Below are 24,030 nucleotides of genomic sequence, written 5' to 3'. Positions count from 1 at the left end.
AAAGAATAGAGAAAGATGGGCATACATACAGTATGAAGAATAGAGAATAAAGAAGTGCTAAAATATAAAGATTAGAGAATAATGGGCATACAGTATGAAGAATAGAGAATAATGGGCATACAGTATGAAGAATAGAGAATAACGAGGTGCTAAATTATAAAGAATAGAGAAAAATAGGCAAAAAGTGTAAAGAAATGAGAATAATGGGCAAAAAAGTGTAAAGAAAAGAGAAAAATGGGCAAAAAGTATAAAGAATACAGGAAAATGGGCAAAAAGTGTAAATAAATGAGAATAATGGGCAAAAAGTACAAAGAAAAGAGAAAAATGGGCAAAAAGTATAAAGAATAGAGAATAATGGGCAAAACGTATAAAGAAAAGAGAATAATGGGCAAAACGTATAAAGAATAGAGAAAAATGGGCAAAACGTATAAAGAATAGAGAAAAGAGGAATTATGGGCAAAAAGTATAAAGAATACAGGAAAATGGGCAAAAAGTGTAAATAAATGAGAATAATGGGCAAAACGTATAAAGAATAGAGAAAAATGGGCAAAAAGTGTAAATAAATGAGAATAATGGGCAAAACGTATAAAGAATAGAGAAAAATGGGCAAAACGTACACAGGAAAAATTGCATCACATGTTTTTCATATGTTTTCAAAACATATGAAAAACATATGATTTTCATATGTTTTTCATATGTTTGTCCCAAACATATGTTTTGAAACATATGAAAACATATGGAAGCAAACATATGTTTTCATATGTTTTAAAAAATATGTTTACATATGTTTGTAAACATATGAAAAACATATGATTTTCATATGTTTTAAAGGACATTTAAAAAAAAAATGTTTTGAGAAAATGTCAAAATTTGTCATTTAATTATCACATACATTTTTTTCATTCATTATCTATATAGTGTATTTCTCAAACAGGAAAGTGCACTTTCTACTCTTCCCACTAAATCCCACATCATCAGGGGCTGACGGGTTGCAGCAGTCCATTCCATTATTCAAAATAAGCTATTTCTTAATGTTTACGTGTATTTTGATATTTAGGTCCTTCGTTACTCCTCTAATATGCGTTGCGGAACATATTGACTATATACCTTTTGTTTCTCTCTTAATAAGCTTCCGAATGAGGTATTAGGTATATCTATAATTAGGGGTTAAAGGGTCGCAGCAGTCCATTCCATTATTCAAAAATATCCATTTCATTAATCAAAATTGGCTATTTCTTTATTTTCACGCGTATTTTGGCATTTAGGTCCTCCGTAACCCCCTCTAATGGTCATTGCGGCACATATCGTTTATACTCAGTTTATTCCTCTATCAATAAGCTTTAATTTGGTGTATAAATTTTTCCTTGATTAGGGGCTGACGGGCTGCAGCAGTCCATTCCATTATTCAAAATAAGCTATTTCTTAATGTTCACGCGTATTTCGATATTTAGGTCCTTCGTTACTTCGTTACTTTCGTTATAAGGTATATCTATAATTAGGGGCTAAAGGGTCACGCGTATTTCGATATTTAGGTCCTTCGTTACTTCGTTACTTCGTTATAAGGTATATCTATAATTAGGGGCTAAAGGGTCGCAGCAGTCCATTCCATTATTCAAAATATCCATTTCATTATTCAAAATTGGCTATTTCTTAATTTTCACGCGTATTTTGGCATTTAGGTCCTCCGTAACCCCTCTAATGGTCATTGCTGAACAATCGACTTGTTATATCTATAATTAGAGGATGAGGAATAGCAAAGGTCCAGTGAAAATAAAAAAAGACTACGTAGAGTATTTTAATTTATAAATATATGTTTTGGTATTCAGGTCGTCCATACATTGAACCAAGGAATTTCTGTTAAAAATAGTTAGGAAAACCCCCTAGTTTATCCTCCGAAACTAGGAACCAGATAAATAAATCAAATTAGAATTTAAAGAGTGTTTTTATTTAATTTTTACTGATATCAATTTGAATATTTGTTAGATAACACCAAAAAGACTAATTTAGAAATACGGGATATAGCTAAAATGTCACAGTCAATTTTTTTATTTTTATTTCACTATTCACCGCTTTAACTTGAATAATGAAACATAAACTATTTCATTATTCATTATTCATCACTTGATATTGAATAGTGAATAGTGAACTATTTCATTATTCATTATTTAATTTTGAATAATGAAAAATGAATAATGGACGTACTTCAGCGTGGTTTTTAAATCGTTTAAAAAAGACTTGTCTTTTATCAATGTTTATTTTACATTATAAAAAGAAATGGGATTCATCGTCCAGAACTTAGCACTTGTTACACAGTCTTTGAGGGCGTGGAATATATCTTCCAGTTTCAATAGCGAGGGAATGATCACTAATCCGAAATTTGCAAATAAGTTTTATTGTATCAAGATTAGGCTATGTCAGTTTTTATATGTATAAACAAAAGGAGTTTACAATTTTGATCAAGAGATGATATCTTATCGTCATATATTTCTTTGTATCTTTTTTCAAATTCATTTTTATAGTTATTTCTACTAAGATTCTCACAGGCTCTGTATTTGTTTTTAGATTCATCTTTGAGTTGGCTAATAGTATTAACGGACCTAATTGTATTAACGGACCTAATCTAATTTACTTGTGAGTACCATGATTATGTACCTTGATCATGAAGTGACTTTGAAAGAGAATGACACTCTTTAAGTAAATCAGATGAGTTTTTCATTCAAAAGTCGGTCTTCGTACAAAAGTGAGTGTGCGGCAATATAACAACAAAGGTGAATCTTCCTAATTCAGATCCAGAGGCAATGTTACTAGCACATTTCTCTATTCCAAGTGTAACTTTACAAAGAATATTGTGAATTTGTCAAGAGGACTTTTATCTATAAAATTCAGTTTATCAAAAGGAGACTTTTTTTTCTGGCTCTAGTATACTTTATAGAATGATCTGTAAACATCCATATACCAAATTCGAAAAAATAAAGTCCAATACTTTAGTAAAGTATAATTTAGTCCGCATGTGCAGGCGTACAATATTTGGATATCTTTGTTCATTGTGTTCACTGAATATTTTTACCACATTGTACTTAACCTAGTATGCTTGTCTTACCTTGTTTTGGGTGAATTTGGTTAGGTAAGCATAGACGTGATGAAACATGTGGCAATATAAACTGAGAGTGTAGACAGGGGGTCTTTGATTCCCTCTTCCCCCTTTACTCCCAATTCCTCCCTTTCTTCCACTTCTCTCGCCCCTCAAGTTACTCCCAATCCCCCCCTTTATTCCCAGACACAAATCGGTCCAGAACATTTCTAGCATACCCTTATTTGTTATTCCCCTCCAAGTTCTCACGGTTCCTGTCCATTGACTCACTCCCCCCCCCCCCCCCCGACCCTGCTTCCCCCTTATCCAAACCCCTCATAAATAGTTCAATCGTGGGGCTCAGAATAATCGCAAGTAAGGTTTACTGTAAACTTCAATGGTATCATTAATGGGATTTACTCTCGAGGAAAAAAACAATTGTTGTTACTTGGTTAACTCGATCAAGTGTTGTAATGACTGGTGTATTGTAGCAGCTCGTTGTATTTCATACGGGGACCAGGAGGATTTCGAAAATGAATATCTTGGCCTAATATGAACTGAAAATCATATTTATATATTATTATCTTGCCGAGTAGGAACCAACAAAATATATTATAATTTTATCCAGGGTAAATTGAAAATTATTATTAATGATCATGCATTCTATCCTAAGAAAATGTAGGATATAATTGTGTACAAAAATCGAAAATAAATAAATCAATATTTCCGACCGCCAATATGTTTCTTGTTCACCGAAAATCAAAGTCGTCACCAATACAATAAAATGTCATTTATAAGTTGGATATATCACCCTATTCATCCGGCCACTGGACAAAATTGTGGACAATCTATAACAATCAATCGATCTCTTCCACTCAACTTGATAAATCTGATTTATTGTGATAAAGATGATAAATGTGATGAATGTATGTTTACCTTTTGTAGCTCTACAATTAATTTACGTCCATTTCACATACGCAAAACGTTGTTTTTAATATATATTATTGCATAATAAATGTCGCAGTAGTTTTCAATTTATGTTACATCCTGTTAATAGATAGAAAAAATAGTCGTAAGGAGAAAAATCATCAGTGCATTGAAATTTTAATGTGCAAATAGTGCAGAATAAAGGAAAAAAAATATAGAGAAAATGGGGTGCTAAAATATAAAGAATAGAGAAAATAGTCTAAAAGTTAAGGAAAAAATAATGAAAGTCCCCAAATGTAGATCCCCCTTTTTGGCAGACTGCATCACAAAGACCAGAATTGAGGGTGTGGATGGGGGTTTACAGAATAGAGAATTAATAGGCAAAAAATATAAAGAATAGAGAAAGATGGGCATACATACAGTATGAAGAATAGAGAATAAGAAGTGCTAAAATATAAAGATTAGAGAATAATGGGCATACAGTATGAAGAATAGAGAATAATGGGCATACAGTATGAAGAATAGAGAATACGAGGTGCTAAATTATAAAGAATAGAGAAAAATAGGCAAAAGTGTAAAGAAATGAGAATAATGGGCAAAAAGTGTAAAGAAAAGAGAAAATGGGCAAAAAGTATAAAGAATACAGGAAAATGGGCAAAAAGTGTAAATAAATGAGAATAATGGCAAAAAGTACAAAGAAAAGAGAAAAATGGGCAAAAGTATAAAGAATAGAGAATAATGGGCAAAACGTATAAAGAAAAGAGAATAATGGGCAAAACGTATAAAGAATAGAGAAAAATGGGCAAAACGTATAAAGAATAGAGAAAAGAGAATTATGGGCAAAAAGTATAAAGAATACAGGAAAATGGGCAAAAAGTGTAAATAAATGAGAATAATGGCAAAACGTATAAAGAATAGAGAAAAATGGCAAAAAGTGTAAATAAATGAGAATATATGGGCAAAACGTATAAAGAATAGAGAAAAATGGGCAAAACGTACACAGGAAAAATTGCAACACATGTTTTCATATGTTTTCAAAACATATGAAAAACATATGATTTTCATATGTTTTTCATATGTTTGTCCCAAACATATGTTTTGAAACATATGAAAACATATGGAAGCATACATATGTTTTCATATGTTTTAAAAAATATGTTTACATATGTTTGTAAACATATGAAAAACATATGATTTTCATATGTTTTAAAGGACATTAAAAAAAAAATGTTTTGAGAAAATGTCAAATTTGTCATTTAATTATCACATACATTTTTTTCATTCATTATCTATATAGTGTATTCTCAAACAGGAAAGTGCACTTTCTACTCTTCCCACTAAATCCCACATCATCAGGGCTGACGGGTTGCAGCAGTCCATTCCATTATTCAAAATAAGCTATTTCTTAATGTTTACGTGTATTTTGATATTTAGGTCCTTCGTTACTCCTCTAATATGCGTTGCGGAACATATTGACTATATACCTTTTGTTTTCTCTTAATAAGCTTCCGAATGAGGTATTAGGTATATCTATAATTAGGGGTTAAAGGGTCGCAGCAGTCCATTCCATTATTCAAAATATCCATTTCATTAATCAAATTGGCTATTCTTTATTTTCACGCGTATTTTGGCATTTAGGTCCTCCGTAACCCCTCTAATGGTCATTGCGGCACATATCGTTTATACTCAGTTTATTCCTCTATCAATAAGCTTTAATTTGGTGTATAAATTTTTCCTTGATTAGGGGCTGACGGGCTGCAGCAGTCCATTCCATTATTCAAAATAAGCTATTTCTTAATGTTCACGCGTATTTCGATATTTAGGTCCTTCGTTACTTCGTTACTTCGTATAAGGTATATCTATAATTAGGGGCTAAAGGGTCACGCGTATTTCGATATTTAGGTCCTTCGTTACTTCGTTACTTCGTTATAAGGTATATCTATAATTAGGGGCTAAAGGGTCGCAGCAGTCCATTCCATTATTCAAAATATCCATTTCATTATTCAAAATTGGCTATTTCTTAATTTTCACGCGTATTTTGGCATTTAGGTCCTCCGTAACCCCTCTAATGGTCATTGCTGAACAATCGACTTGTATATCTATAATTAGAGGATGAGGAATAGCAAAGGTCCAGTGAAAATAAAAAAAGACTACGTAGAGTATTTTAATTTATAAATATATGTTTTGGTATTCAGGTCGTCCATACATTGAACCAAGGAATTTCTGTTAAAAATAGTTAGGAAAACCCCTAGTTTATCCTCCGAAACTAGGAACCAGATAAATAAATCAAATTAGAATTTAAAGAGTGTTTTTATTTATTTTTACTGATATCAATTTGAATATTTGTTAGATAACACCAAAAAGACTATTTAGAATACGGGATATAGCTAAAATGTCACAGTCAATTTTTTTATTTTTATTTCACTATTCACCGCTTTAACTTGAATAATGAAACATAAACTATTTCATTATTCATTATTCATCACTTGATATTGAATAGTGAATAGTGAACTATTTCATTATTCATTATTTAATTTTGAATAATGAAAAATGAATAATGGACGTACTTCAGCGTGGTTTTTAAATCGTTTAAAAAAGACTTGTCTTTTATCAATGTTTATTTTACATTATAAAAAGAAATGGGATTCATCGTCCAGAACTTAGCACTTGTTACACAGTCTTTGAGGGCGTGGAATATATCTTCCAGTTTCAATAGCGAGGGAATGATCACTAATCCGAAATTTGCAAATAAGTTTTATTGTATCAAGATTAGGCTATGTCAGTTTTTATATGTATAAACAAAAGGAGTTTACAATTTTGATCAAGAGATGATATCTTATCGTCATATATTTCTTTGTATCTTTTTTCAAATTCATTTTTATAGTTATTTCTACTAAGATTCTCACAGGCTCTGTATTTGTTTTTAGATTCATCTTTGAGGTTGGCTAATAGTATTAACGGACCTAATCTAATTTACTTGTGAGTACCCATGATTATGTACCTTGATCATGAAGTGACTTTGAAAGAGAATGACACTCTTTAAGTAAATCAGATGAGTTTTCATTCAAAAGTCGGTCTTCGTACAAAAGTGAGTGTGCGGCAATATAACAACAAAGGGTGAATCTTCCTAATTCAGATCCAGAGGCAATGTTACTAGCACATTTCTCTATTCCAAGTGTAACTTTACAAAGAATATTGTGAATTTGTCAAGAGGACTTTTATCTATAAAATTCAGTTTATCAAAAGGAGACTTTTTTTTCTGGCTCTAGTATACTTTATAGGAATGATCTGTAAACATCCATATACCAAATTCGAAAAATAAAGTCCAATACTTTAGTAAAGTATAATTTATGTCCGCATGTGCAGGCGTACAATATTTGGATATCTTTGTTCATTGTGTTCACTGAATATTTTTACCACATTGTACTTAACCTAGTATGCTTGTCTTACCTTGTTTTGGGTGAATTTGGTTAGGTAAGCATAGACGTGATGAAACATGTGGCAATATAAACTGAGAGTGTAGACAGGGGTCTTTGATTCCCTCTTCCCCCTTTACTCCCCATTCCTCCCTTTCTTCCACTTCTCTCCCCCTCAAGTTACTCCCAATCCCCCCCTTTATTCCCAGACACAAATCGGTCCAAGAAACATTTCTAGCATACCCTTATTTGTTATTCCCCTCCAAGTTCTCACGGTTCCTGTCCATTGACTCACTCCCCCCCCCCCCCCCCCCCCCGACCCTGCTTCCCCCCTTATCCAAACCCCTCATAAATAGTTCAATCGTGGGGCTCAGAATAATCGCAAGTAAGGTTTACTGTAAACTTCAATGGTATCATTTAAATGGGATTTACTCTCGAGGAAAAAACAATTGTTGTTACTTGGTTAACTCGATCAAGTGTTGTAATGACTGGTGTATTGTAGCAGCTCGTTGTATTTCATACGGGGACCAGGAGGATTTCAGAAAATGAATATCTTGGCCTAATATGAACTGCAAATCAATATTTATATATTATTATCTTGCCGAGTAGGAACCAACAAAAATATATTATAATTTTATCCAGGGTAAATTGAAAATTATTATTAATGATCATGCATTCATCCTAAGAAAATGTAGGATATAATTGTGTACAAAAATCGAAAATAAATAAATCAATATTCCGACCGCCAATATGTTTCTTGTTCACCGAAAATCAAAGTCGTCACCAATACAATAAAATGTTCATTTATAAGTTGGATTATATCACCCTATTCATCCGGCCACTGGACAAAATTGTGGACAATCTATAACAATCAATCGATCTCTTCCACTCAACTTGATAAATCTGATTTATTGTGATAAAGATGATAAATGTGATGAATGTATGTTTACCTTTTGTAGCTCTACAATTAATTTACGTCCATTTCACATACGCAAACGTTGTTTTTAATATATATTATTGCATAATAAATGTCGCAGTAGTTTTCAATTTATGTTACATCCTGTTAATATATAGAAAAAATAGTCGTAAGGAGAAAAATCATCAGTGCATTGAAAATTTTAATGTGCAAATAGTGCAGAATAAAGGAAAAAAAATATAGAGAAAATGGGGTGCTAAAATATAAAGAATAGAGAAAATAGTCTAAAAGTTAAGGAAAAAATAATGAAAGTCCCCAAATGTAGATCCCCCTTTTTGGCAGACTGCATCACAAAGACCAGAATTGAGGGTGTGGATGGGGGTTTACAGAATAGAGAATAATAGGCAAAAAATATAAAGAATAGAGAAAGATGGGCATACATACAGTATGAAGAATAGAGAATAAAGAAGTGCTAAAATATAAAGATTAGAGAATAATGGGCATACAGTATGAAGAATAGAGAATAATGGGCATACAGTATGAAGAATAGAGAATAACGAGGTGCTAAATTATAAAGAATAGAGAAAAATAGGCAAAAAGTGTAAAGAAATGAGAATAATGGGCAAAAAGTGTAAAGAAAAGAGAAAAATGGGCAAAAAGTATAAAGAATACAGGAAAATGGGCAAAAAGTGTAAATAAATGAGAATAATGGGCAAAAAGTACAAAGAAAAGAGAAAAATGGGCAAAAAGTATAAAGAATAGAGAATAATGGGCAAAACGTATAAAGAAAAGAGAATAATGGGCAAAACGTATAAAGAATAGAGAAAAATGGGCAAAACGTATAAAGAATAGAGAAAAGAGAATTATGGGCAAAAAGTATAAAGAATACAGGAAAATGGGCAAAAAGTGTAAATAAATGAGAATAATGGGCAAAACGTATAAAGAATAGAGAAAAATGGGCAAAAAGTGTAAATAAATGAGAATAATGGGCAAAACGTATAAAGAATAGAGAAAAATGGGCAAAACGTACACAGGAAAAATTGCAACACATGTTTTTCATATGTTTGTCCCAAACATATGTTTTGAAACATATGAAAACATATGGAAGCAAACATATGTTTTCATATGTTTTAAAAAATATGTTTACATATGTTTGTAAACATATGAAAAACATATGATTTTCATATGTTTTAAAGGACATTTAAAAAAAAATGTTTTGAGAAAATGTCAAAATTTGTCATTTAATTATCACATACATTTTTTTCATTCATTATCTATATAGTGTATTTCTCAAACAGGAAAGTGCACTTTCTACTCTTCCCACTAAATCCCACATCATCAGGGGCTGACGGGTTGCAGCAGTCCATTCCATTATTCAAAATAAGCTATTTCTTAATGTTTACGTGTATTTTGATATTTAGGTCCTTCGTTACTCCTCTAATATGCGTTGCGGAACATATTGACTATATACCTTTTGTTTCTCTCTTAATAAGCTTCCGAATGAGGTATTAGGTATATCTATAATTAGGGGTTAAAGGGTCGCAGCAGTCCATTCCATTATTCAAAATATCCATTTCATTAATCAAAATTGGCTATTTCTTTATTTTCACGCGTATTTTGGCATTTAGGTCCTCCGTAACCCCTCTAATGGTCATTGCGGCACATATCGTTTATACTCAGTTTATTCCTCTATCAATAAGCTTTAATTTGGTGTATAAATTTTTCCTTGATTAGGGGCTGACGGGCTGCAGCAGTCCATTCCATTATTCAAAATAAGCTATTTCTTAATGTTCACGCGTATTTCGATATTTAGGTCCTTCGTTACTTCGTTACTTCGTTATAAGGTATATCTATAATTAGGGGCTAAAGGGTCACGCGTATTTCGATATTTAGGTCCTTCGTTACTTCGTTACTTCGTTATAAGGTATATCTATAATTAGGGGCTAAAGGGTCGCAGCAGTCCATTCCATTATTCAAAATATCCATTTCATTATTCAAAATTGGCTATTTCTTAATTTTCACGCGTATTTTGGCATTTAGGTCCTCCGTAACCCCTCTAATGGTCATTGCTGAACAATCGACTTGTTATATCTATAATTAGAGGATGAGGAATAGCAAAGGTCCAGTGAAAATAAAAAAAGACTACGTAGAGTATTTTAATTTATAAATATATGTTTTGGTATTCAGGTCGTCCATACATTGAACCAAGGAATTTCTGTTAAAAATAGTTAGGAAAACCCCCTAGTTTATCCTCCGAAACTAGGAACCAGATAAATAAATCAAATTAGAATTTAAAGAGTGTTTTTATTTATTTTTACTGATATCAATTTGAATATTTGTTAGATAACACCAAAAAGACTAATTTAGAAATACGGGATATAGCTAAAATGTCACAGTCAATTTTTTTATTTTTATTTCACTATTCACCGCTTTAACTTGAATAATGAAACATAAACTATTTCATTATTCATTATTCATCACTTGATATTGAATAGTGAATAGTGAACTATTTCATTATTCATTATTTAATTTTGAATAATGAAAAATGAATAATGGACGTACTTCAGCGTGGTTTTTAAATCGTTTAAAAAAGACTTGTCTTTTATCAATGTTTATTTTACATTATAAAAAGAAATGGGATTCATCGTCCAGAACTTAGCACTTGTTACACAGTCTTTGAGGGCGTGGAATATATCTTCCAGTTTCAATAGCGAGGGAATGATCACTAATCCGAAATTTGCAAATAAGTTTTATTGTATCAAGATTAGGCTATGTCAGTTTTTATATGTATAAACAAAAGGAGTTTACAATTTTGATCAAGAGATGATATCTTATCGTCATATATTTCTTTGTATCTTTTTTCAAATTCATTTTTATAGTTATTTCTACTAAGATTCTCACAGGCTCTGTATTTGTTTTTAGATTCATCTTTGAGTTGGCTAATAGTATTAACGGACCTAATCTAATTTACTTGTGAGTACCATGATTATGTACCTTGATCATGAAGTGACTTTGAAAGAGAATGACACTCTTTAAGTAAATCAGATGAGTTTTCATTCAAAAGTCGGTCTTCGTACAAAAGTGAGTGTGCGGCAATATAACAACAAAGGGTGAATCTTCCTAATTCAGATCCAGAGGCAATGTTACTAGCACATTTCTCTATTCCAAGTGTAACTTTACAAAGAATATTGTGAATTTGTCAAGAGGACTTTTATCTATAAAATTCAGTTTATCAAAAGGAGACTTTTTTTCTGGCTCTAGTATACTTTATAGAATGATCTGTAAACATCCATATACCAAATTCGAAAAATAAAGTCCAATACTTTAGTAAAGTATAATTTATGTCCGCATGTGCAGGCGTACAATATTTGGATATCTTTGTTCATTGTGTTCACTGAATATTTTTACCACATTGTACTTAACCTAGTATGCTTGTCTTACCTTGTTTTGGGTGAATTTGGTTAGGTAAGCATAGACGTGATGAAACATGTGGCAATATAAACTGAGAGTGTAGACAGGGGGTCTTTGATTCCCTCTTCCCCCTTTACTCCCAATTCCTCCCTTTCTTCCACTTCTCTCCCCCTCAAGTTACTCCCAATCCCCCCCTTTATTCCCAGACACAAATCGGTCCAAGAAACATTTCTAGCATACCCTTATTTGTTATTCCCCTCCAAGTTCTCACGGTTCCTGTCCATTGACTCACTCCCCCCCCCCCCCCCCCCCCGACCCTGCTTCCCCCTTATCCAAACCCCTCATAAATAGTTCAATCGTGGGGCTCAGAATAATCGCAAGTAAGGTTTACTGTAAACTTCAATGGTATCATTAAATGGGATTTACTCTCGAGGAAAAAACAATTGTTGTTACTTGGTTAACTCGATCAAGTGTTGTAATGACTGGTGTATTGTAGCAGCTCGTTGTATTTCATACGGGGACCAGGAGGATTTCGAAAATGAATATCTTGGCCTAATATGAACTGAAAATCAATATTTATATATTATTATCTTGCCGAGTAGGAACCAACAAAAATATATTATAATTTTATCCAGGGTAAATTGAAAATTATTATTAATGATCATGCATTCATCCTAAGAAAATGTAGGATATAATTGTGTACAAAAATCGAAAATTAATAAATCAATATTCCGACCGCCAATATGTTTCTTGTTCACCGAAAATCAAAGTCGTCACCAATACAATAAAATGTTCATTTATAAGTTGGATTATATCACCCTATTCATCCGGCCACTGGACAAAATTGTGGACAATCTATAACAATCAATCGATCTCTTCCACTCAACTTGATAAATCTGATTTATTGTGATAAAGATGATAAATGTGATGAATGTATGTTTACCTTTTGTAGCTCTACAATTAATTTACGTCCATTTCACATACGCAAACGTTGTTTTTAATATATATTATTGCATAATAAATGTCGCAGTAGTTTTCAATTTATGTTACATCCTGTTAATATATAGAAAAAATAGTCGTAAGGAGAAAAATCATCAGTGCATTGAAAATTTTAATGTGCAAATAGTGCAGAATAAAGGAAAAAAAATATAGAGAAAATGGGGTGCTAAAATATAAAGAATAGAGAAAATAGTCTAAAAGTTAAGGAAAAAATAATGAAAGTCCCCAAATGTAGATCCCCCTTTTTGGCAGACTGCATCACAAAGACCAGAATTGAGGGTGTGGATGGGGGTTTACAGAATAGAGAATAATAGGCAAAAAATATAAAGAATAGAGAAAGATGGGCATACATACAGTATGAAGAATAGAGAATAAAGAAGTGCTAAAATATAAAGATTAGAGAATAATGGGCATACAGTATGAAGAATAGAGAATAATGGGCATACAGTATGAAGAATAGAGAATAACGAGGTGCTAAATTATAAAGAATAGAGAAAAATAGGCAAAAAGTGTAAAGAAATGAGAATAATGGGCAAAAAGTGTAAAGAAAAGAGAAAAATGGGCAAAAAGTATAAAGAATACAGGAAAATGGGCAAAAAGTGTAAATAAATGAGAATAATGGGCAAAAAGTACAAAGAAAAGAGAAAAATGGGCAAAAAGTATAAAGAATAGAGAATAATGGGCAAAACGTATAAAGAAAAGAGAATAATGGGCAAAACGTATAAAGAATAGAGAAAAATGGGCAAAACGTATAAAGAATAGAGAAAAGAGAATTATGGGCAAAAAGTATAAAGAATACAGGAAAATGGGCAAAAAGTGTAAATAAATGAGAATAATGGGCAAAACGTATAAAGAATAGAGAAAAATGGGCAAAAAGTGTAAATAAATGAGAATAATGGGCAAAACGTATAAAGAATAGAGAAAAATGGGCAAAACGTACACAGGAAAAATTGCAACACATGTTTTTCATATGTTTTCAAAACATATGAAAAACATATGATTTTCATATGTTTTTCATATGTTTGTCCCAAACATATGTTTTGAAACATATGAAAACATATGGAAGCAAACATATGTTTTCATATGTTTTAAAAAATATGTTTACATATGTTTGTAAACATATGAAAAACATATGATTTTCATATGTTTTAAAGGACATTTAAAAAAAAATGTTTTGAGAAAATGTCAAAATTTGTCATTTAATTATCACATACATTTTTTTCATTCATTATCTATATAGTGTATTTCTCAAACAGGAAAGTGCACTTTCTACTCTTCCCACTAAATCCCACATCATCAGGGGCTGACGGGTTGCAGCAGTCCATTCCATTATTCAAAATAAGCTATTTCTTAATGTTTACGTGTATTTTGATATTTAGGTCCTTCGTTACTCCTCTAATATGCGTTGCGGAACATATTGACTATATACCTTTTGTTTCTCTCTTAATAAGCTTCCGAATGAGGTATTAGGTATATCTATAATTAGGGGTTAAAGGGTCGCAGCAGTCCATTCCATTATTCAAAATATCCATTTCATTAATCAAAATTGGCTATTTCTTTATTTTCACGCGTATTTTGGCATTTAGGTCCTCCGTAACCCCTCTAATGGTCATTGCGGCACATATCGTTTATACTCAGTTTATTCCTCTATCAATAAGCTTTAATTTGGTGTATAAATTTTTCCTTGATTAGGGGCTGACGGGCTGCAGCAGTCCATTCCATTATTCAAAATAAGCTATTTCTTAATGTTCACGCGTATTTCGATATTTAGGTCCTTCGTTACTTCGTTACTTCGTTATAAGGTATATCTATAATTAGGGGCTAAAGGGTCACGCGTATTTCGATATTTAGGTCCTTCGTTACTTCGTTACTTCGTTATAAGGTATATCTATAATTAGGGGCTAAAGGGTCGCAGCAGTCCATTCCATTATTCAAAATATCCATTTCATTATTCAAAATTGGCTATTTCTTAATTTTCACGCGTATTTTGGCATTTAGGTCCTCCGTAACCCCTCTAATGGTCATTGCTGAACAATCGACTTGTTATATCTATAATTAGAGGATGAGGAATAGCAAAGGTCCAGTGAAAATAAAAAAAGACTACGTAGAGTATTTTAATTTATAAATATATGTTTTGGTATTCAGGTCGTCCATACATTGAACCAAGGAATTTCTGTTAAAAATAGTTAGGAAAACCCCCTAGTTTATCCTCCGAAACTAGGAACCAGATAAATAAATCAAATTAGAATTTAAAGAGTGTTTTTATTTATTTTTACTGATATCAATTTGAATATTTGTTAGATAACACCAAAAAGACTAATTTAGAAATACGGGATATAGCTAAAATGTCACAGTCAATTTTTTTATTTTTATTTCACTATTCACCGCTTTAACTTGAATAATGAAACATAAACTATTTCATTATTCATTATTCATCACTTGATATTGAATAGTGAATAGTGAACTATTTCATTATTCATTATTTAATTTTGAATAATGAAAAATGAATAATGGACGTACTTCAGCGTGGTTTTTAAATCGTTTAAAAAAGACTTGTCTTTTATCAATGTTTATTTTACATTATAAAAAGAAATGGGATTCATCGTCCAGAACTTAGCACTTGTTACACAGTCTTTGAGGGCGTGGAATATATCTTCCAGTTTCAATAGCGAGGGAATGATCACTAATCCGAAATTTGCAAATAAGTTTTATTGTATCAAGATTAGGCTATGTCAGTTTTTATATGTATAAACAAAAGGAGTTTACAATTTTGATCAAGAGATGATATCTTATCGTCATATATTTCTTTGTATCTTTTTTCAAATTCATTTTTATAGTTATTTCTACTAAGATTCTCACAGGCTCTGTATTTGTTTTTAGATTCATCTTTGAGTTGGCTAATAGTATTAACGGACCTAATCTAATTTACTTGTGAGTACCATGATTATGTACCTTGATCATGAAGTGACTTTGAAAGAGAATGACACTCTTTAAGTAAATCAGATGAGTTTTCATTCAAAAGTCGGTCTTCGTACAAAAGTGAGTGTGCGGCAATATAACAACAAAGGGTGAATCTTCCTAATTCAGATCCAGAGGCAATGTTACTAGCACATTTCTCTATTCCAAGTGTAACTTTACAAAGAATATTGTGAATTTGTCAAGAGGACTTTTATCTATAAAATTCAGTTTATCAAAAGGAGACTTTTTTTCTGGCTCTAGTATACTTTATAGAATGATCTGTAAACATCCATATACCAAATTCGAAAAATAAAGTCCAATACTTTAGTAAAGTATAATTTATGTCCGCATGTGCAGGCGTACAATATTTGGATATCTTTGTTCATTGTGTTCACTGAATATTTTTACCACATTGTACTTAACCTAGTATGCTTGTCTTACCTTGTTTTGGGTGAATTTGGTTAGGTAAGCATAGACGTGATGAAACATGTGGCAATATAAACTGAGAGTGTAGACAGGGGGTCTTTGATTCCCTCTTCCCCCTTTACTCCCAATTCCTCCCTTTCTTCCACTTCTCTCCCCCTCAAGTTACTCCCAATCCCCCCCTTTATTCCCAGACACAAATCGGTCCAAGAAACATTTCTAGCATACCCTTATTTGTTATTCCCCTCCAAGTTCTCACGGTTCCTGTCCATTGACTCACTCCCCCCCCCCCCCCCCCCCGACCCTGCTTCCCCCTTATCCAAACCCCTCATAAATAGTTCAATCGTGGGGCTCAGAATAATCGCAAGTAAGGTTTACTGTAAACTTCAATGGTATCATTAAATGGGATTTACTCTCGAGGAAAAAACAATTGTTGTTACTTGGTTAACTCGATCAAGTGTTGTAATGACTGGTGTATTGTAGCAGCTCGTTGTATTTCATACGGGGACCAGGAGGATTTCGAAAATGAATATCTTGGCCTAATATGAACTGAAAATCAATATTTATATATTATTATCTTGCCGAGTAGGAACCAACAAAAATATATTATAATTTTATCCAGGGTAAATTGAAAATTATTATTAATGATCATGCATTCATCCTAAGAAAATGTAGGATATAATTGTGTACAAAAATCGAAAATAAATAAATCAATATTCCGACCGCCAATATGTTTCTTGTTCACCGAAAATCAAAGTCGTCCACCAATACAATAAAATGTTCATTTATAAGTTGGATTATATCACCCTATTCATCCGGCCACTGGACAAAATTGTGGACAATCTATAACAATCAATCGATCTCTTCCACTCAACTTGATAAATCTGATTTATTGTGATAAAGATGATAAATGTGATGAATGTATGTTTACCTTTTGTAGCTCTACAATTAATTTACGTCCATTTCACATACGCAAACGTTGTTTTTAATATATATTATTGCATAATAAATGTCGCAGTAGTTTTCAATTTATGTTACATCCTGTTAATATATAGAAAAAATAGTCGTAAGGAGAAAAATCATCAGTGCATTGAAAATTTTAATGTGCAAATAGTGCAGAATAAAGGAAAAAAAATATAGAGAAAATTTGGTGCTAAATTATAAAGGAATAGAGAAAATAGTCTAAAATTTAAGGAAAAAATAATGAAAGTCCCCAAATGTAGATCCCCCTTTTTGGCAGACTGCATCACAAAGACCAGAATTGAGGGTGTGGATGGGGGTTTACAGAATAGAGAATAATAGGCAAAAAATATAAAGAATAGAGAAAGATGGGCATACATACAGTATGAAGAATAGAGAATAAAGAAGTGCTAAAATATAAAGATTAGAGAATAATGGGCATACAGTATGAAGAATAGAGAATAATGGGCATACAGTATGAAGAATAGAGAATAACGAGGTGCTAAATTATAAAGAATAGAGAAAAATAGGCAAAAAGTGTAAAGAAATGAGAATAATGGGCAAAAAGTGTAAAGAAAAGAGAAAAATGGGCAAAAAGTATAAAGAATACAGGAAAATGGGCAAAAAGTGTAAATAAATGAGAATAATGGGCAAAAAGTACAAAGAAAAGAGAAAAATGGGCAAAAAGTATAAAGAATAGAGAATAATGGGCAAAACGTATAAAGAAAAGAGAATAATGGGCAAAACGTATAAAGAATAGAGAAAAATGGGCAAAACGTATAAAGAATAGAGAAAAGAGAATTATGGGCAAAAAGTATAAAGAATACAGGAAAATGGGCAAAAAGTGTAAATAAATGAGAATAATGGGCAAAACGTATAAAGAATAGAGAAAAATGGGCAAAAAGTGTAAATAAATGAGAATAATGGGCAAAACGTATAAAGAATAGAGAAAAATGGGCAAAACGTACACAGGAAAAATTGCAACACATGTTTTTCATATGTTTTCAAAACATATGAAAAACATATGATTTTCATATGTTTTTCATATGTTTGTCCCAAACATATGTTTTGAAACATATGAAAACATATGGAAGCAAACATATGTTTTCATATGTTTTAAAAAATATGTTTACATATGTTTGTAAACATATGAAAAACATATGATTTTCATATGTTTTAAAGGACATTTAAAAAAAAAATGTTTTGAGAAAATGTCAAAATTTGTCATTTAATTATCACATACATTTTTTTCATTCATTATCTATATAGTGTATTTCTCAAACAGGAAAGTGCACTTTCTACTCTTCCCACTAAATCCCACATCATCAGGGGCTGACGGGTTGCAGCAGTCCATTCCATTATTCAAAATAAGCTATTTCTTAATGTTTACGTGTATTTTGATATTTAGGTCCTTCGTTACTCCTCTAATATGCGTTGCGGAACATATTGACTATATACCTTTTGTTTCTCTCTTAATAAGCTTCCGAATGAGGTATTAGGTATATCTATAATTAGGGGTTAAAGGGTCGCAGCAGTCCATTCCATTATTCAAAATATCCATTTCATTAATCAAAATTGGCTATTTCTTTATTTTCACGCGTATTTTGGCATTTAGGTCCTCCGTAACCCCTCTAATGGTCATTGCGGCACATATCGTTTATACTCAGTTTATTCCTCTATCAATAAGCTTTAATTTGGTGTATAAATTTTTCCTTGATTAGGGGCTGACGGGCTGCAGCAGTCCATTCCATTATTCAAAATAAGCTATTTCTTAATGTTCACGCGTATTTCGATATTTAGGTCCTTCGTTACTTCGTTACTTCGTTATAAGGTATATCTATAATTAGGGGCTAAAGGGTCACGCGTATTTCGATATTTAGGTCCTTCGTTACTTCGTTACTTCGTTATAAGGTATATCTATAATTAGGGGCTAAAGGGTCGCAGCAGTCCATTCCATTATTCAAAATATCCATTTCATTATTCAAAATTGGCTATTTCTTAATTTTCACGCGTATTTTGGCATTTAGGTCCTCCGTAACCCCTCTAATGGTCATTGCTGAACAATCGACTTGTTATATCTATAATTAGAGGATGAGGAATAGCAAAGGTCCAGTGAAAATAAAAAAAGACTACGTAGAGTATTTTAATTTATAAATATATGTTTTGGTATTCAGGTCGTCCATACATTGAACCAAGGAATTTCTGTTAAAAATAGTTAGGAAAACCCCCTAGTTTATCCTCCGAAACTAGGAACCAGATAAATAAATCAAATTAGAATTTAAAGAGTGTTTTTATTTATTTTTACTGATATCAATTTGAATATTTGTTAGATAACACCAAAAAGACTAATTTAGAAATACGGGATATAGCTAAAATGTCACAGTCAATTTTTTTATTTTTATTTCACTATTCACCGCTTTAACTTGAATAATGAAACATAAACTATTTCATTATTCATTATTCATCACTTGATATTGAATAGTGAATAGTGAACTATTTCATTATTCATTATTTAATTTTGAATAATGAAAAATGAATAATGGACGTACTTCAGCGTGGTTTTTAAATCGTTTAAAAAAGACTTGTCTTTTATCAATGTTTATTTTACATTATAAAAAGAAATGGGATTCATCGTCCAGAACTTAGCACTTGTTACACAGTCTTTGAGGGCGTGGAATATATCTTCCAGTTTCAATAGCGAGGGAATGATCACTAATCCGAAATTTGCAAATAAGTTTTATTGTATCAAGATTAGGCTATGTCAGTTTTTATATGTATAAACAAAAGGAGTTTACAATTTTGATCAAGAGATGATATCTTATCGTCATATATTTCTTTGTATCTTTTTTCAAATTCATTTTTATAGTTATTTCTACTAAGATTCTCACAGGCTCTGTATTTGTTTTTAGATTCATCTTTGAGTTGGCTAATAGTATTAACGGACCTAATCTAATTTACTTGTGAGTACCATGATTATGTACCTTGATCATGAAGTGACTTTGAAAGAGAATGACACTCTTTAAGTAAATCAGATGAGTTTTCATTCAAAAGTCGGTCTTCGTACAAAAGTGAGTGTGCGGCAATATAACAACAAAGGGTGAATCTTCCTAATTCAGATCCAGAGGCAATGTTACTAGCACATTTCTCTATTCCAAGTGTAACTTTACAAAGAATATTGTGAATTTGTCAAGAGGACTTTTATCTATAAAATTCAGTTTATCAAAAGGAGACTTTTTTTCTGGCTCTAGTATACTTTATAGAATGATCTGTAAACATCCATATACCAAATTCGAAAAATAAAGTCCAATACTTTAGTAAAGTATAATTTATGTCCGCATGTGCAGGCGTACAATATTTGGATATCTTTGTTCATTGTGTTCACTGAATATTTTTACCACATTGTACTTAACCTAGTATGCTTGTCTTACCTTGTTTTGGGTGAATTTGGTTAGGTAAGCATAGACGTGATGAAACATGTGGCAATATAAACTGAGAGTGTAGACAGGGGGTCTTTGATTCCCTCTTCCCCCTTTACTCCCAATTCCTCCCTTTCTTCCACTTCTCTCCCCCTCAAGTTACTCCCAATCCCCCCCTTTATTCCCAGACACAAATCGGTCCAAGAAACATTTCTAGCATACCCTTATTTGTTATTCCCCTCCAAGTTCTCACGGTTCCTGTCCATTGACTCACTCCCCCCCCCCCCCCCCCCCCCCCCCCCCCCCCCCCCCGACCCTGCTTCCCCCTTATCCAAACCCCTCATAAATAGTTCAATCGTGGGGCTCAGAATAATCGCAAGTAAGGTTTACTGTAAACTTCAATGGTATCATTAAATGGGATTTACTCTCGAGGAAAAAACAATTGTTGATGCTTGGTTAACTCGATCAAGTGTTGTAATGACTGGTGTATTGTAGCAGCTCGTTGTATTTCATACGGGGACCAGGAGGATTTCGAAAATGAATATCTTGGCCTAATATGAACTGAAAATCAATATTTATATATTATTATCTTGCCGAGTAGGAACCAACAAAAATATATTATAATTTTATCCAGGGTAAATTGAAAATTATTATTAATGATCATGCATTCATCCTAAGAAAATGTAGGATATAATTGTGTACAAAAATCGAAAATAAATAAATCAATATTCCGACCGCCAATATGTTTCTTGTTCACCGAAAATCAAAGTCGTCACCAATACAATAAAATGTTCATTTATAAGTTGGATTATATCACCCTATTCATCCGGCCACTGGACAAAATTGTGGACAATCTATAACAATCAATCGATCTCTTCCACTCAACTTGATAAATCTGATTTATTGTGATAAAGATGATAAATGTGATGAATGTATGTTTACCTTTTGTAGCTCTACAATTAATTTACGTCCATTTCACATACGCAAACGTTGTTTTTAATATATATTATTGCATAATAAATGTCGCAGTAGTTTTCAATTTATGTTACATCCTGTTAATATATAGAAAAAATAGTCGTAAGGAGAAAAATCATCAGTGCATTGAAAATTTTAATGTGCAAATAGTGCAGAATAAAGGAAAAAAAATATAGAGAAAATGGGGTGCTAAAATATAAAGAATAGAGAAAATAGTCTAAAAGTTAAGGAAAAAATAATGAAAGTCCCCAAATGTAGATCCCCCTTTTTGGCAGACTGCATCACAAAGACCAGAATTGAGGGTGTGGATGGGGGTTTACAGAATAGAGAATAATAGGCAAAAAATATAAAGAATAGAGAAAGATGGGCATACATACAGTATGAAGAATAGAGAATAAAGAAGTGCTAAAATATAAAGATTAGAGAATAATGGGCATACAGTATGAAGAATAGAGAATAATGGGCATACAGTATGAAGAATAGAGAATAACGAGGTGCTAAATTATAAAGAATAGAGAAAAATAGGCAAAAAGTGTAAAGAAATGAGAATAATGGGCAAAAAGTGTAAAGAAAAGAGAAAAATGGGCAAAAAGTATAAAGAATACAGGAAAATGGGCAAAAAGTGTAAATAAATGAGAATAATGGGCAAAAAGTACAAAGAAAAGAGAAAAATGGGCAAAAAGTATAAAGAATAGAGAATAATGGGCAAAACGTATAAAGAAAAGAGAATAATGGGCAAAACGTATAAAGAATAGAGAAAAATGGGCAAAACGTATAAAGAATAGAGAAAAGAGAATTATGGGCAAAAAGTATAAAGAATACAGGAAAATGGGCAAAAAGTGTAAATAAATGAGAATAATGGGCAAAACGTATAAAGAATAGAGAAAAATGGGCAAAAAGTGTAAATAAATGAGAATAATGGGCAAAACGTATAAAGAATAGAGAAAAATGGGCAAAACGTACACAGGAAAAATTGCAACACATGTTTTTCATATGTTTTCAAAACATATGAAAAACATATGATTTTCATATGTTTTTCATATGTTTGTCCCAAACATATGTTTTGAAACATATGAAAACATATGGAAGCAAACATATGTTTTCATATGTTTTAAAAAATATGTTTACATATGTTTGTAAACATATGAAAAACATATGATTTTCATATGTTTTAAAGGACATTTAAAAAAAAATGTTTTGAGAAAATGTCAAAATTTGTCATTTAATTATCACATACATTTTTTTCATTCATTATCTATATAGTGTATTTCTCAAACAGGAAAGTGCACTTTCTACTCTTCCCACTAAATCCCACATCATCAGGGGCTGACGGGTTGCAGCAGTCCATTCCATTATTCAAAATAAGCTATTTCTTAATGTTTACGTGTATTTTGATATTTAGGTCCTTCGTTACTCCTCTAATATGCGTTGCGGAACATATTGACTATATACCTTTTGTTTCTCTCTTAATAAGCTTCCGAATGAGGTATTAGGTATATCTATAATTAGGGGTTAAAGGGTCGCAGCAGTCCATTCCATTATTCAAAATATCCATTTCATTAATCAAAATTGGCTATTTCTTTATTTTCACGCGTATTTTGGCATTTAGGTCCTCCGTAACCCCTCTAATGGTCATTGCGGCACATATCGTTTATACTCAGTTTATTCCTCTATCAATAAGCTTTAATTTGGTGTATAAATTTTTCCTTGATTAGGGGCTGACGGGCTGCAGCAGTCCATTCCATTATTCAAAATAAGCTATTTCTTAATGTTCACGCGTATTTCGATATTTAGGTCCTTCGTTACTTCGTTACTTCGTTATAAGGTATATCTATAATTAGGGGCTAAAGGGTCGCAGCAGTCCATTCCATTATTCAAAATATCCATTTCATTATTCAAAATTGGCTATTTCTTAATTTTCACGCGTATTTTGGCATTTAGGTCCTCCGTAACCCCTCTAATGGTCATTGCTGAACAATCGACTTGTTATATCTATAATTAGAGGATGAGGAATAGCAAAGGTCCAGTGAAAATAAAAAAAGACTACGTAGAGTATTTTAATTTATAAATATATGTTTTGGTATTCAGGTCGTCCATACATTGAACCAAGGAATTTCTGTTAAAAATAGTTAGGAAAACCCCCTAGTTTATCCTCCGAAACTAGGAACCAGATAAATAAATCAAATTAGAATTTAAAGAGTGTTTTTATTTATTTTTACTGATATCAATTTGAATATTTGTTAGATAACACCAAAAAGACTAATTTAGAAATACGGGATATAGCTAAAATGTCACAGTCAATTTTTTTATTTTTATTTCACTATTCACCGCTTTAACTTGAATAATGAAACATAAACTATTTCATTATTCATTATTCATCACTTGATATTGAATAGTGAATAGTGAACTATTTCATTATTCATTATTTAATTTTGAATAATGAAAAATGAATAATGGACGTACTTCAGCGTGGTTTTTAAATCGTTTAAAAAAGACTTGTCTTTTATCAATGTTTATTTTACATTATAAAAAGAAATGGGATTCATCGTCCAGAACTTA

General features: G+C 31.8%; 1 long non-coding RNA gene across 6 annotated transcripts in view; it reads right to left on the bottom strand.

Moving 5' to 3' along the window:
- LOC127721345 (uncharacterized) overlaps positions 1 to 24,030 on the bottom strand; it is a 34,794-nt gene that overhangs the window by 8,948 nt on the left and 1,816 nt on the right. The window contains exon 1 of one of the 6 annotated variants that reach the window (XR_007991162.1): positions 21,439 to 21,567. The exons of 1 other annotated variant lie outside the window; for it this stretch is intronic. This is a non-coding gene — a long non-coding RNA (uncharacterized LOC127721345). Of the gene's footprint in view, positions 1 to 4,006; positions 4,053 to 8,363; positions 8,493 to 12,683; positions 12,813 to 17,051; positions 17,181 to 21,438; positions 21,568 to 24,030 lie in introns of those variants that run through there. 4 more of the 6 variants (XR_007991161.1, XR_007991160.1, XR_007991159.1 and 1 more) reach the window with 4 other exon arrangements.

This window comes from Mytilus californianus, unplaced genomic scaffold (assembly GCF_021869535.1).
Source record: "Mytilus californianus isolate M0D057914Y unplaced genomic scaffold, xbMytCali1.0.p SCAF_12, whole genome shotgun sequence".
NCBI classification, from domain to species: Eukaryota; Metazoa; Mollusca; class Bivalvia; order Mytilida; family Mytilidae; genus Mytilus; species Mytilus californianus.
Note: the sequence above shows the minus strand (reverse complement) of the source record. Positions and strands in the feature narration are given on the sequence as shown.